This window comes from Anomaloglossus baeobatrachus, chromosome 4, assembly GCF_048569485.1.
Source record: "Anomaloglossus baeobatrachus isolate aAnoBae1 chromosome 4, aAnoBae1.hap1, whole genome shotgun sequence".
Taxonomy (NCBI): Eukaryota; Metazoa; Chordata; class Amphibia; order Anura; family Aromobatidae; genus Anomaloglossus; species Anomaloglossus baeobatrachus.
Window position 1 is genome coordinate 239,904,458 of NC_134356.1, and position 14,982 is coordinate 239,919,439.

The following is a 14,982-nucleotide window of genomic DNA, read 5'->3' on the forward strand; positions in this document are numbered from 1 at the left end:
CCGTAGACGGCCTCAGGCAGGGTGTGTGACACCCACTGCTCTCTTCAGGGCAGCATCCACAGCACCCCGCAGCTGGTCAACATCGCAGACACACCAGAGAAATGCATGACACTAGGGTTTTCTTGGCAAAACAGCATTAGGCCTGCGCCACACATCCGTGCCTCCGGCACGTGTTTGTCATTTTTTACACGTACCGGCGGCACGGAGACACTTTAACCAATGCTACCCTATTGTAGCAGGCACACACACGTAAAACCACACGGAACGTGTGTCCGTGTGCGTTTGTACGTGTGTGCGTTTTTGAAAGCGCTGACATGTCCGTTTTTTCACCGGCAGCACGGGTGTCACACGGCCCGCACCCGCACCACACGGGTGTAGTGTGGATGCGGTCCCGTGTGACACGCGCCGGAGAAAACACACATGTCATTGAAAAAAAAAACAAAACATTAACTCACCTTCTCCAGCCTTCCTGTCTCTGCCGCTGCTGCCTCTTGCTGCCGACCGCCGCTCATTATTCTCATTGAATATTCACTTCACTGCCTGGCAGCAGCAGCAGCGGGGAGACGAGAGGGCTGGAGACCTAGGATCAGCACCACGGACAGCAGCGCGGACATCAGGAAGGACCAGGTGAGTATAATAATTACCGATTCTACGTGTGCTATCGCGGATAGCACACGTAGAACACACGTGTCACGCACGTACCAGAGACACGTACTTACCTGCACGCAACACGCAGGGAAAATACGTGTCTCTCGGCACATGCGTGAATTTCACGTGAGTGTGGCAGAGGCCTTAAACAGTTTATTTTATCTTTTACCATCATCACAGACATGGCCACACTTTTACGGTTCTGCTGCCACTTTCTCCCATTGTACTCTACCTCTGCCTATCTCACTATCTGGGACCTTGTCCACCAGCTGCTGTGCCTATGCCTTCTCTTTGCCCTTCTTTACTTTTCAGCTAACCGTGGTCCTCTCCTCAGACTCCTGACTAGAGATGAGCGAACTGGTCCCGGTTCGGCTCGAGGCCGGTTCGCCGAACGGGGGTCCCGTTCGAGTTCGGTTCGTCGAACGTTCGACGAACCGAACTCGAACGTATAGGCTAGAATGGGAGGCAATCACAAACACATAAAAATGCATGATAAATGTACACAAACAGTTAATAAACATTGCCATAACACTTACCGGTCCTCGCGATCCCTTCTGCACTCTGTCTCCTGCCGCTATTCCATCCGATGATCGCTGAATCCTCCCGGTGACCTGCACTGCCAGCAGAGATGTAGGACCTATCGTGACGTCAAAATAGCCATGTGACCAGTCACGTGGGTATTATCTCATTGGCTACAGACTGGTCACATGACTATGACACGTCATGTAGGACCTGCGAGTGCATCTCTCCGGTACACGGTGCACATATGTGTATCGCCGTGTACCGGCAACATGCTCTAGCACACGGTCGACTCCCCGTTCCGTTAGGGACCGGCTGACACAGCCGGTCATTAACGGAGATCACCGTTGCCATAGCAACGCAGTTAGCGGTGACGTCACCGCTAACCGCGGCTCCGAGAGCACCGTTGCTATGGTAACGCGTCTGTCAGCGTTACCGCTAGCAGCCAGCAGTGATCACTCACGGAGTGAAGGCTGCACGCTGCTTCCCGATTGTAGTGATGATTGTAGTGAGGATGGAGGTTCCCCAGCCCCAAGTGATGAGCTGGTGAATCTCATCCTTCCTCACTACAATCGTCACTACTACTACACTAGTGATGATTGTAGTGAGGATGGAGGTTCCCCAGCCCCAAGTGATGAGCTGGTGAATCTCATCCTCACTACAATCGTCACTACTACTACACTAGAAAGAAAGAAGACAGAAGAGCAGGATTGTGGAGGGCTGACAGGGGGTAATAAAGATGGAGTCTCTAATGTGTCTGTGTATTTATTTCTATTAAAGTATTTTTTCTCTGTGTGGTGTCTTTTTTTTAACCCTTTATTGGAGATTCTTAATGGCCGGGTCAAACGTGCCTGACATTAAGAATCTCTGGCTTAATACTGGCTGGTAAAACAAAGCCAGTATTAACTCATGATTACCCAACAAGCCACCCGGCTCCAGGGCTGTTGGAAGAGTTGGATACAGCGCCAGATGATGGCGCTTCTATGAGAGCGCCATTTTCTGGGACGGCTGCGGACTGAAATCCGCAGCAGAGGCGCCCACAAACCTCGGGCTAACCTGTGCTGCGGATTCCAATCCCCAGCTGCCTAGTTGTACCCGGCTGGACACAAAAATGGGGCGAAGCCCACGTCATTTGTTTTTTAATTATTTCATGAAATAAGTGAAATAATTAAAAAAAACGGGCTTCCCTATATTTTTGGTTCCCAGCCGGGTACAAATAGGCAACTGGGGGTTGGAGGCAGCCCGTGGCTGCCAGCTGTACCTGGCTAGCATACAAAAATATGGCGAAGCCCACGTCATTTTTTTGGTGGGCAAAAAACTTCTGCATACAGTCCTGGATGGAGTATGCTGAGCCTTGTAGTTCTGCAGCTGCTGTCTGCTCTTCTCCATACAGACAGACAGCAGCTGCAGAACTACAAGGCTCAGCATACTCCATCCAGGACTGTATGCAGAAGTTTTTTGCCCCCTGAAAAAATTATGTGGGCTTCGCCATATTTTTGTATGCTAGCCAGGTACAGCAGGCAGGTACGGCTGCCCCCAACCCCCAGTTGCCTATTTGTACCCGGCTGGGAACCAAAAATAAAGGGAAGCCCTTTTTTTATTATTTCATGAATTTCATGAAATAATTAGAAAACAAATGACGTAGGCTTTGCCCCATTTTTGTGTCCAGCCAGGTACAACTAGGCAGCTGGGGATTGGAATCCACACCACAGGTTGGCCTGAGCTTTCTGGGCCCCACTGCTGCGAATTGCAGTCTGCAGCCACCTCAGAAAATGGCATTTTCATAGAAGCGCCATCTTCTGGCGCTGTATCCAACTCTTCCAGCACCTGCCTGCTATACCTGGCTAGCATACAAAAATATGGCGAAGCTCACGTCCTTTTTTTGTAGTTTTTTGGCAAAAAAAATAAAAAATGCTTCCCTGGATTTTCCATTGCCAGTGAAGGTAACACCAAGCAGTGGGGGTTAGCAGCCAGTAGCTGCTTGGATTACCCTTAGCTAGCAATACAAAAAATGCAGCGGGAGCCCATATATATTTTTTTTAATTATTTATTTAAATAACTAAAAATAAAATGGGCTTCCCTGTATTTTGATTGCTGGACATCACAGTGCTGTAAAAATAAATCTTTAAAAAAATGTCGTAGCGCTCCGCGGTATTTTTGATTCTCAGCGCAGATAAAGCAGACAGCTATGGGTTGCCACCCCCATCTGCCTGCCGTTACCTTGGTTGGCAATCAAAATGCAGGGAAGCCCATTAATTTTTTCTATTTAAAAAATAGTTAAAAAAAAAAAATGACGTTGGGTCCCCCCATTTTTGATAGCCAGCTAGGGTAAAGCAGACGGCTGTAGCCTGAAAACCACAGCTGGCAGCTTTACCGTGGTTGGGGATCCAATGTGGAGGTCCCCTCAGGCTCTTTTTTATAATTATTTTATAAATATTAATAATTACACAATAAAAGTAGGGCCCCCCCCAAATTGGATCACCAGCCAAGGTAAAGCGGACAGCTGTGGTCTGGTATTCTCAGGGTGGGAAGGTCCATAGTTATTGGGCCTTCACAGCCTAAAAATAGCAGGCCGCAGGCACCCCAGACGTGGCGCATGCACTAGATGCGCCAATCCTAGCGCTTCACCCCAGCTCATCCCGTGCCCTGGTGCAGTGGCAAACGGGGTAATAAATCGGGTTGATACTAGCTGTAAAGTCACCTGAGATCAAGCCCAGCAGTTTGTGATGTCATGGCGTCTATTAGATACCCAACATCATAAACTGTCAGTACTAACAAAAACAAAAAATCGACAAAAGAAATTTATTTGAAAAAAAAGTCCCCAAAACATTTCCTCTTTCACCAATTTATTGTAAGAAAAAAAATAAAGGGGTCCCACGACGACTCTGGACCGTCTAGAATATGGGGGGGAGACACTCAGGGAACGTATCCCCCATTTTCTAGGAGTGCGGACCCTTCATGTGAGGAGTGTGGGTGCAATGAATCTGCACTCACTCTCCCCGGGTCCACAGCAGCAGAGTCCATGTCGTAATGGTTGCTCCCAAAGCTGCAATGCCCTGCTCATGAGGTAAGGGCATGCCTAATCAGGAGAACTACTGTAGAGGAAAATCTGCTCACTGGTATATAGGTGCTCAGAGGTAATAATAGATAAAATTAGTGAGTAACCTCGGCACTCTAAATCTCCCAGACTAAGTCAGTAAGTCACAATGGATAGTAATGCAAAATCACTCTTTATTGGTCCATATTAAGAAAATTTTTTTTTTCATAAGCATATATGTTTTTGTCCAAAACAAGTTACAAATGACGTTTCGGCCTGAGCCTTCGTCAGATTGGACTTATCTGCATGTAATCATGAAAAATGACAATAATCAGTATCACATAAGAGTGAGAGAACAATAACATAAACTCGAACAATGTAGAGGTACAATTGGGATGCAGCAAAAAAATTGCAACACAGCAAGAAATGAAACACATGATACAAATGTCATAATACAGTACAAGGACAATATAGTAATGACAAATATGGGGTCAGAGTAGACTTAGCTCTGGTACGAAAGAGATGTCAATCATAAAGTAACATGTGCAGTAGGTGTAGAGCTACAGTATGCATGGCAGAGCTAATGGGTAGACCGACCATAGAAAAAGAACGGAGAAAAAGTGGAGAAAAAGTGGAGAAAAAGTGGAGCATAAGAGGAGAAAAAGTGGATAAAAAGTGGAGAAAAAAGTGGAGAAAAAGTGGAGAAAAAGTGGAGAAAAAGTGGAGCATAAGAGGAGAAAAAGTGGAGAAAAAGTGGAGAAAAAGTGGAGAAAAAGTGGAGAGAAAGTGGAGATTAAGAGGAGAAAAAGTGGAGAAAAAGTGGAGCATAAGAGGAGAAAAAGTGGAGAAAAAGTGGAGAAAAAGTGGAGCATAAGAGGAGAAAAAGTGGAGAAAAAAGTGGAGAAAAAGTGGAGAAAAAAGTGGAGAAAAAGTGGAGAAAAAGTGGAAAAAAAGTGGAGAAAAAGTGGAGATTAAGAGGAGAAAAAGTGGAGAAAAAGTGGAGCATAAGAGGAGAAAAAGTGGAGAAAAAGTGGAGAAAAAGTGAAGAAAAAGTGGAGCATAAGAGGAGAAAAAGTGGAGAAAAAAGTGGAGAAAAAGTGGAGAAAAAGTGGAGCATAAGAGGAGAAAAAGTGGAGAAAAAGTGGAGAAAAAGTGGAGAAAAAGTGGAGCATAAGAGGAGAAAAAGTGGAGAAAAAAATGGAGAAAAAGTGGAGAAAAAGTGGAGCATAAGAGGAGAAAAAGTGGAGAAAAAAGTGGAGAAAAAAGTGGAGAAAAAGTGGAGAAAAAAATGGAGAAAAAGTGGAGCACCCTTTGGTACCTTTCATGTGGCACTAAGGGGTGCTTAGCTTTGTATTTAGCCAAAAAAATGAAAAAAAAATGACGTAGGGTTCCCCCTAGTTTTGTAGCCAGCTAGGGTAAAGCAGACGGCTGCAGCCTGCAGACCACAGCTGGCAACCTCACCTTGGCTGGTAATCCAAAACTGAGGGCACCCCACGCTGTTATTTTAAATTAAATAAATAATTAAAAAAAAAACCACGTAGGGGTCCCCCAAAATTGGATCACCAGCCAAGGTAAAGCAGACAGCTGGGGCCTGATATTCTCAGACTAGGGAGGTCCATGGTTATTGGAATCTCCCCAGCCTAAAAATAGCAGGCCGCAGCCGCCCCAGAAGTGGCGCATCCATTAGATGCGCCAATCCTGGTGCTTCGCCCCAGCTCATCCCGCGCCCTGGTGCGGTGGCAAATGGGGTAATATATGGGGTTAATACCAGATGTGTAATGTCACCTGGCATCAAGCCCTGTGGTTGGTGAGGTCAGGCGTCTATCAGATACCCGACATCACCAACCCAGTCAGTAATAAAAAAAAATAGACGACAAACACATTTTTATTTGAAAAAACACTCCCCAAAACATTCCCTCTTTAACCAATTTATTAGATTGAAAAACAAATCCAGGTCTGCTGTAATCCAAGGGGTTGCCATGACGATCCACACTGTCCCAGTCAATGAAGAGCAGGATGTTCCCCATTGGCTTGGAGAGCAATGCAGTGACCTGAGCTAACATCAATGGGTCAGCCCAGGTCACTGCAGGGGGGTAACAAGTGCTGCTGTCAGCGAGGTACATTACCTGCGCTGATCTCCAGCACACTGACAGCCCCTGTCACTGAGGTCAATGACCGGCGCCTTCACATCAAGTATCGCGAGAGGTCCGTGACGTCACCGCCAGTGTCAGTCTCGGGTCGGAAGCGATAGGTGATGTGACAAGCGGCGGCCATGGAGGACAGTGACAGCGCTGAGGTCGGGATGGCGGGACTTCATCACCGCAGGTAAGCCGAGCGGGGGGGGGGGTGCATGTGTGAGAGTGTGTGTGTGTGTGTGTGTGTGTGTGCGTGTGTGTATATGTATGTATACATGCCGCGGGCAGGAGGGGGCGGAGTGAGCTGAGCGGGGAAGTGTGGGCTTCCTGCACGTAACTAAGATAAACATCGGGTTACTAACCAAAGCGCTTTGCTTGGATACCCGATGTTTATCTTGGTTACCAGCTTGTGGCAGGCTGCCAGCGATGGCTCCTGCACACTGTAGCTGGGAGGGGGGGGGGGTGCGTGAGTGAGAGTGTGTGTGTGTATATGTATGTATACATGCCGCGGGCAGGAGGGGGCGGAGTGAGCTGAGCGGGAAGTGTGGGCTTCCTGCACGTAACTAAGATAAACATCGGGTTACTAACCAAAGCGCATTGCTTGGATACCCGATGTTTATCTTGGTTACCAGCTTCTGGCAGGCTGCCAGCAATGGCTCCTGCACACTGTAGCTGTAAAAAGCCCTGCTTTTTGCTGCTAGAACCGTTCTCGAACGTATCTAGAACTATCGAGCTTTTGCAAAAAGCTCGAGTTCTAGTTCGATCTCGAACAGCCCCAAAAATCACTCGAGCTTAGAACTGGAGAACCTCGAACCGCGAACCGCGCTCAACTCTACTCCTGACACTTTCTAGTCAGCGACTTCCTTTGGCCTGCCTGAGGTTCTCTGCCCCAACAGTCGTGAAGTCCTTGAACTTTTCTAAGCTTGTCCGAGGTGAGCCGTAGGCTCTGGACCCTTGGAGGGTGCCTCCAGGTTTCCTAACTGGTCCAAGTTACAAGGCCATATCTTCACTCCAGGAACCCTCCAGCAAAACAAGCTCTCAGCTCTCTTTGTAACCAAAAAGTGACTCTGCTGAACACTAGTTTCATACCTCCCAACCGTCCTGGATACAGCGGGACTATCACGATTTGCATTGTTTGTCCCGTTGCCCCGGGCGGGAGGTCCGTATCCCGTGGCTCCACCCACGCACTCTCTCCCCGTCTCGCTGCTTTTCCCTCCTACCATCCTAACACGTGACGTGAGCATAACAGAGCGGAGCGCGCTACCCGAAACTAGTCTCTGTCTGCTCTGTGGTCTGTGCTGCTGCTAAGGTATGAAAACTGAATCTCCCCAGCGCTGATTCCCCTCCCCCCCGCCCCAGGCCGGAGCGTGAGATCCTCTACCTGTTTCTCTGACTCCCGAGTATCCTTATCTATTGTGTGTGCCTGCAACAGTGTTTGCTTCTCAATGCTGCAGGCACACGGTAGATCAGGACATTGGGGAGAAGACACAGTGTACTTACCACTTGTGTCCTCTCCTGCAGGTGCATAGACAGCACTGGCCGGTAATATGCAAAGATAGAAGCATTACAAATGCTTCTATCAGCTACCGACCACATGATCTCCTGCCTGGCAGAGCTGCTGTTCACACATCAGTTTTTTCCAATCAGGCACAATCTGGTTTGTGCCTGATGCAGATTGTGAAAAAACTGATGCGACGGATCCGTTTTTTTTTTTTGTTTGTTTTTTATGCTGAGAGAGGCCCCACACACACACACGCAGGCACTACCTCGCACGCATCATCATCGCACACGCCGGCACTACCTCGCACGCATCATCACCGCACACGCAGGCACTACCTCGCACGCATCATCACCGCACACGCCGGCAATACCTCGCACGCATCATCACCGCACACGCAGGCACTACCTCGCACGCATCATCACCGCACACGCAGGCACTACCGCACGCATCATCACCGCACACCCCTGAACTACCGCACGCATCATCACCGCACACCCCTGCACTACTGCACACATCATCACCGCACACCCCTGCACTACCCAGCACGCATCATCACCGCACACCCCTGCACTACCGCACGCATCATCACCGCACACCCCTGCACTAACGCACGCATCATCACCGCACACCCCTGCACTACCCAGCACGCATCATCACCGCACACCCCTGCACTACCGCACACATCATCACCGCACATGCCGGCATTACCCAGCACGCATCATCACCGCACACGCAGGCACTACCCTGCACGCATTATCACCGCACACCCCTGCACTACCGCACGCATCATCACCGCACACCCCTGCACTACCGCACGCATCATCACCGCTCACGCCAGCACTACCCAGCATGCATCATCACCGCACACGCAGGAACTACCCAGCACGCATCATCACCGCACACCCCTGCACTACCGCACGCATCATCACCGCACACGCAGGCACTACCCTGCACGCATCTTCACCGCACACAACCCGGCATTACCTCAGTGACGTCACCGCTGACAGCGCGACTCCCTTCAGTTGCTGCTTGGAGCTGATAGAGGCGTGGTTCTACTGCCATTCCTGTCAGCTTCATGTAGTAGAGCTGAGAGCGTTGCGGGACCTCTGTGGATTATGTCGGACCTGGAGGGGTATTTGGGGATTTTAATAAAATGGTGAAAGAGGGTGTTTTTTGTCTTTTATTCCAAATAAAGGATTTTTTTGGGTGTATGTGTTTATTTACTTTCACTTACAGGTTAATCATTGGGGGTGTCTCATAGACGCCTGCCGTGATTAACCCCTTATTACCCCGATTGCACCAGGGCAATTCGGGAAGAGCCGAGTAGAGTCCTGGGACTGTCGCATCTAATGGATGCGGCAATTCCGGGCGGCTGCTGGCTGATATTTTTAGGCTGGGGGGCTCCCCATAACGTAGAGCTCCCCATCCTGAGAATACCAGCCTTCAGCGGTGTGGCTTTATCTTGGCTGGTATCAAAATTGGGGGGGGACCGCACGCCATTTTTCTTTTAGTTATTTATTTCTTTTACTACACAATATAGACCCGCCCACCGGCGGCTGTGATTGGATACAGTGAGACAGCTGTCACTCAGCGTGGGGGTGTGTATGACTGCAACTAATCATAGGCGCCGATGTGAATACGAGATTAAATAATGAGCGGCCGGCATTTTCAAATCAGGAGAAGCCGCCGCAGCAGTGTGACAGCAGTGCAGCCCCGCGCTGGTGATCGGTGAGTGGGTGAGAGTGAGTGAATGAGTCAGTGAGTCAATCAGTGAGTGAGAGAGAGTGAGTGATTGATTGATTGATTTTCTGACAAGTAATGAATTTTTATCACTTCTGGGCATGCTCAGAAGTAAAAATCGGATACGGTACATGCTTCTGGCGTTTGAAGCATGACACCGTATCCGGCTCGCATAGACTTTCATTATGCACCATGCCGCACAGCGCCGCACCCGGCGCTATGCATTTTTTTGCCGCTGGCAAAAAACGTTCCTCTCTGCGTCCTGTGCGGCCGCCAGAGTGACGATTTTTGCCGCATCTGGCAAAAACTGGATCAAACGTAAGTACATGCGGCATAATCCGGCGCTAATAAAAGTCTATGAGGAAAAGCCGCACCCGGCGGCAAAAAAAACCCAGATGCGTTTTTCGCGCAAAGCGCCGGATTGTGCCGCACAGCAAAAACCTGATGTGTGAACATACCCTTAGCTGCACACCATGTTCAGCTCTCCTCCTAGGTCCTAGCTGCCTGCACACCCTGTTCAGCCCTCCTCCTGGGTCCGAGTTGCCTGCACACCCTGTTCAGCTCTCCTCCTAGGTCCTAGCTGCCTGCACAACCTGTTCAGCTCTCCTCCTGGGTCCTAGCTGCCTGCACACCCTGTTCAGCTCTTCTCCTAGGTCCTAGCTGCCTGCACACCCTGTTCAGCTCTTCTCCTGGGTCCTAGCTGCCTGCACACCCTGTTCAGCTCTTCTCCTGGGTCCTAGCTGCCTGCACACCCTGTTCAGCTCTCCTCCTAGGTCCTAGCTGCCTGCACACCCTGTTCACTCTACTACTGGGTCCTAGCCGCCTGCACACCCTGTAGTTAACTCCCTGCCTGTTCTGCACATTGCTGATCTGTGGCGGCTCAGAGCGATCACGGACAACTTCTGCAGTTTCAGTTTGCTGGATGGGTGTAGATGGGGAGTGGATATGGGTGTGGCCGTTTGTAAAATGGGCGTGGTTAGGGGGCGTGGCCTAAAAATTTCCACGCTGCAAACTTTGTCCCCCTTTCCCTTCTTTAAAAGTTGGGAGGTATGTAGTTCTACTCCTCAGTAATCTGAATCTGACATGAACTGCTTCTGTTACTAACAAAATCTATCTACAGAACATTCCTATGCTTTACATTACTTACTTTAAATGACATCCTAAACCTTTAACCCACACTACATCCTACCTAACACTCTCCACTGCTATATCTGACTAATACACATAATTAACACATTTACAGCACATAACACTTTACATAACCATACACTTTACATTGTAGGGGGCTCAACCACCCCTACACCTACACAGCAATCCCAGCTTATAATGTGGCCGATTCGATAAAATAATTGCCCACCCCTGCTCTAGGATATATGGATTATGTTGATTAATACTACTCAATGTTGTATTTACTATACAGTATATGTATATACACATCAAAAGCTGGTGTCACACTAAGCGACAGCGACAACGACGTCGCTGTTACGTCACCATTTTCGGTGACGTAACAGCGACCTTGTAAGTCGCTGTTATGATCGCTGCTTAGCTGTCAAACACAGCAGAAGCAGCGATCATAACGTCGCTGTGCTACATGTGCAGAGAGCAGGGAGCCGCGCTTAGCGCTGGCTCCTTGCTCTCCTAGGTACAGTACACATCGGGTTAATTAACCCGATGTGTGCTGCAGCTACATGTCACAGTGCAGAGAGCAGGGAGCCGCGCACACTGCTTAGCGCTGGCTCCTTGCTCTCCTTGCTACAGTATACATCGGGTTAATTACCCGATGCATACTGCAGCCACATGTCACAGTGCAGGAGCCGGCACTGGCAGCAAGAGCGGAGGCTGGTAACCAGCGTAAACATCGGGTAACCAGGGAAAGGTCTTCCCTTGGTTACCCGATGTTTACGCTGGTTACAGCTTACCGCAGCTGCCAGTGCCGGCTCCTGATCGCTTCATTTCGTCGCTCTCTCGCTGTCACACACAGCGATGTGTGTGTCACAGCGGGAGAGTGACGACCAAAAATGAAGCTGGACATTCAGCAACGACCGGCGACCTCACAGCAGGGGCCAGGTCGTTGCTGGATGTCACACACAGCGACAGCGACGGGACGTCGCTGCAACGTCACAGAAAATGGTGACGTAGCAGCGACGTCGTTGTCGTCGTCGTTATGTGTGACACCAGCTTAAGACTGTGTAAATTGACTTGTACAGATAGCTGCATTTCTCTTCTTTACAAATCATTATATGCATATATGTTTTTTAACTCTGACTTTATATTCACATTTTTGCAAACTGTTGCATACAACTAGTATGTTTTTCAGCATTTATGAGAGTCTGGCTGTCAGTTTTTAACATTTAGACATCCATATATGGTTTTGATCAAGTGTAGAATCAGTAATTAGCTCAACACTTGAACAAAGTATTATTTTGGTTGAATAAACATAGCTAAACATAGCTGGTTTATGCCAATTCACATCTCAGAGTAGAGCTTAATTAAAAAGCCACTGAGAACTTATCGACACCTTACCAGATCTAGCAGGGGTGGACACAGACAGCTTGATGACCCTGTGCAAGAAATTGTGCCTAGCCCCCTTCTTTTATGGTGATAAAGCTGCAGATATAGATATATATGTATATAAATATACAGTATATACACATGTAGTCAAAATTGTTGGTACCCCTCGTTTAATGAAAGAAAAACCCACAATGGTCACAGAAATAACTTGAATCTGACAAAAGTAATAATAAACTAAAAATCTATGAAAATTAAAACGTGAAAGTCAGACATTGCTTTTCAATGATGCTTCCACAGAATTTTTAAAAAAATAAAACTCATGAAATAGGCCTGGGCAGAAATTATGGTTCCTTCCTTAACTTTATATTTGGTTGCACAACATTTTGAGGCAATCACTGCAATCAAACGATTCCTGTAACTGTCAATGAGACTTCTGCACCTCTCGACGGGTATTTTGACCCACTCCTCAAGAGCAAACTGCTTCAGTTGTCTTGTGTTTGAAGGTTGCCTTTTGCACGTTTCAGCTCTTTCCAAAGATACTCAATAGGATTTAGGTCAGGGCTCATAGAAGGCCACTTCAGAATAATCCAATGTTTTCCTCTTAGCCATTCTTGGGTGTTTGTAGAGGTGTTTTGGGTCATTATTCTGTTGCAAGACCCATGACCTGCGACTGAGACCAAACTTTCTGGCACTGGGCAGCACATTTGTCTCTAGAATCCCTTGATAGTCTTGAGATTTCATTGTACCCTGCACAGATTCAAGGCACTCTGTGCCAGATGCAGCAAAGCAGCACCAGAACATAACAGAGCCTCCTCCATGTTTCACAGTAGGTGTAAGGGGTAGTCGGACCCCTGGTAGTGAAGGAGCAGTTTTTCCCCCCCTGAAGACGCCACAGTAGTATGGTGGCAAATTGTAAATGTTGATGGTAAAATGTTACCTGTCATAAACTGTTTCCCCACTAGGTGCCAGTGTAGAGCAGTGGTTCCCCTGGTAACAGTGGCAGGGAAGGAAGGGGCAGGGCAGCCTAGGTGGGGAAGGAAGGGTTCTGAATGCAGAGTCCAGTGTGCAGTGAGATGTGAGAGGCGAGCAAGCTCGGTCTGAGGTGACGGGGCAGAGTGTGGGAGTGAGACGAGGCAGTCAGCCCATGAGAAACGGTGGAAGAGTTGGGACTAGTCCAGAGCCGGTAGTGTGTGCTGGATCTGCCCTACAGTAAATCCGGGTTAGAGCGCAGCTACTAGGGGGTTAACGTATGTCCCCTGCGGCAAAGGAAAGTGCCCGTAGAGAAAAAGGAAACCGTTTTTGTAGAAAAGGACCTGTAACTTGTAACGTACTAAAGTAAACCTGCTACAAACAAAAAGATGGAAGCTTTGTTTAATAAATCGGTGTTTGGTTTATCCGCTGCCTGCAATTGTCTCTTTCCTGAAAGTGAAAAAGGAGCTCGAGAGCTGAGAAACAACGCTGTCATGAATGGGCCCCATGCATCCACACTCTGCCCCAACAACGCACCTGTTTTGCAAGTAACGGCCAGGCCGGGGTTCAGCCTGCGGCCCACAAGGCGAGGGGACCCGACTACACCCCCTGAGGCGCCCCCTGCCACCGTTACATAGGGACAGTGTTCTTTTCTTGATATGCTTCATTTTTCCATCTGTGAACATAGCGCTAATGTGCCTTGACAGAAAGTTCAATTTTTGTCTCATCTGTCCATAGGACATTCTCCTGGAAGCTTTGTGGCTTCTCAACATGAAGTTTTGCAAGTTCCCGTCTGGCTTATTTATGCTTTTTTTTTCATCAATGGTCTTCTCTTTGGTTGTCTCCCATAAAGTCCACTTTGGTTCCAACAACAACTGATGGTGCGATCTGACACTGATGTTCCTTGAGCTTGAAGTTCACCTTTAATGTTTTTAAAAGTTTTTCTGGGCTCTTTTGTTACCATTTGTATTATCCGTCTCTTTGATTTGTCATCAATTTTCCTCCTGCGGCCACGGGCATAATCATCATGTCCACATGATGATTATGACTAAGGACTGAGTGTCTGAAAAGCGTAAATCATATGAGTTTTTATACTCAACATGTTTTTTAACTAATAAAGAATAAACATAAGTTTTTAATCCCCCTCAAATTTTTGTTTGTATGGACGTTTTCGTGCCGGAGTTCCTTCCTGTTTTGATAGCTTGCCTACAGTCCCATGGATCTTAAATTTCTGAATAATATGTGCAACAGTAGTAAAATGAATATCAAGCTGCTTGGAGATGGTTTTATAACCTTTACCTTTAACATGCTTGTCTATAATTTTCTTTCTAATCTCCTGAGACAACTTTTTCCTTCGCTTCCTCTGGTCCATGTTGAATGTGGTACAGTGTGGACAGCTTTTTCAAGATGGAGAGGCATCTTGAAATAGCTGTCTCACCATGCGAAAAGCGCGTCAATGGAGTCCAGGTTCTCCACTGGGGGGTCTCCAAACTGAAGGTTTACCTTGTTGTACATCAGAGCCCCAGGTAATACTCTGTCCATGTTTGGGAGTCTAAAAGAATGGTCTTAATCCACATGTGATGATTATACTCCTGCATTGGACCTTTTAGCTCTATATAGCTATATATTAATTATATGGTCCTGGGTGGTCAATCTCTTTTCTGACACTTGTTCTATTCCTTCAGTTTTTATTGTATTTTCACACAGACCGGGAGTCTCAGATTTACCAGACTGAATTCTAATTGCATTTAAGTGTTACTTTGGCTTATTTACCTCTAGGATTTACTTGTATCCTGGGCATTTTGAACGACCTTGGTGTTTTTCTGAGAAAAGCCCTGTCTGTGTAACAATTCTTACATTTCCCCCAGATGATTCATTTTGGTGATGTCTTAATCGTGTTTTTAATTGAATATTGTGGTTTT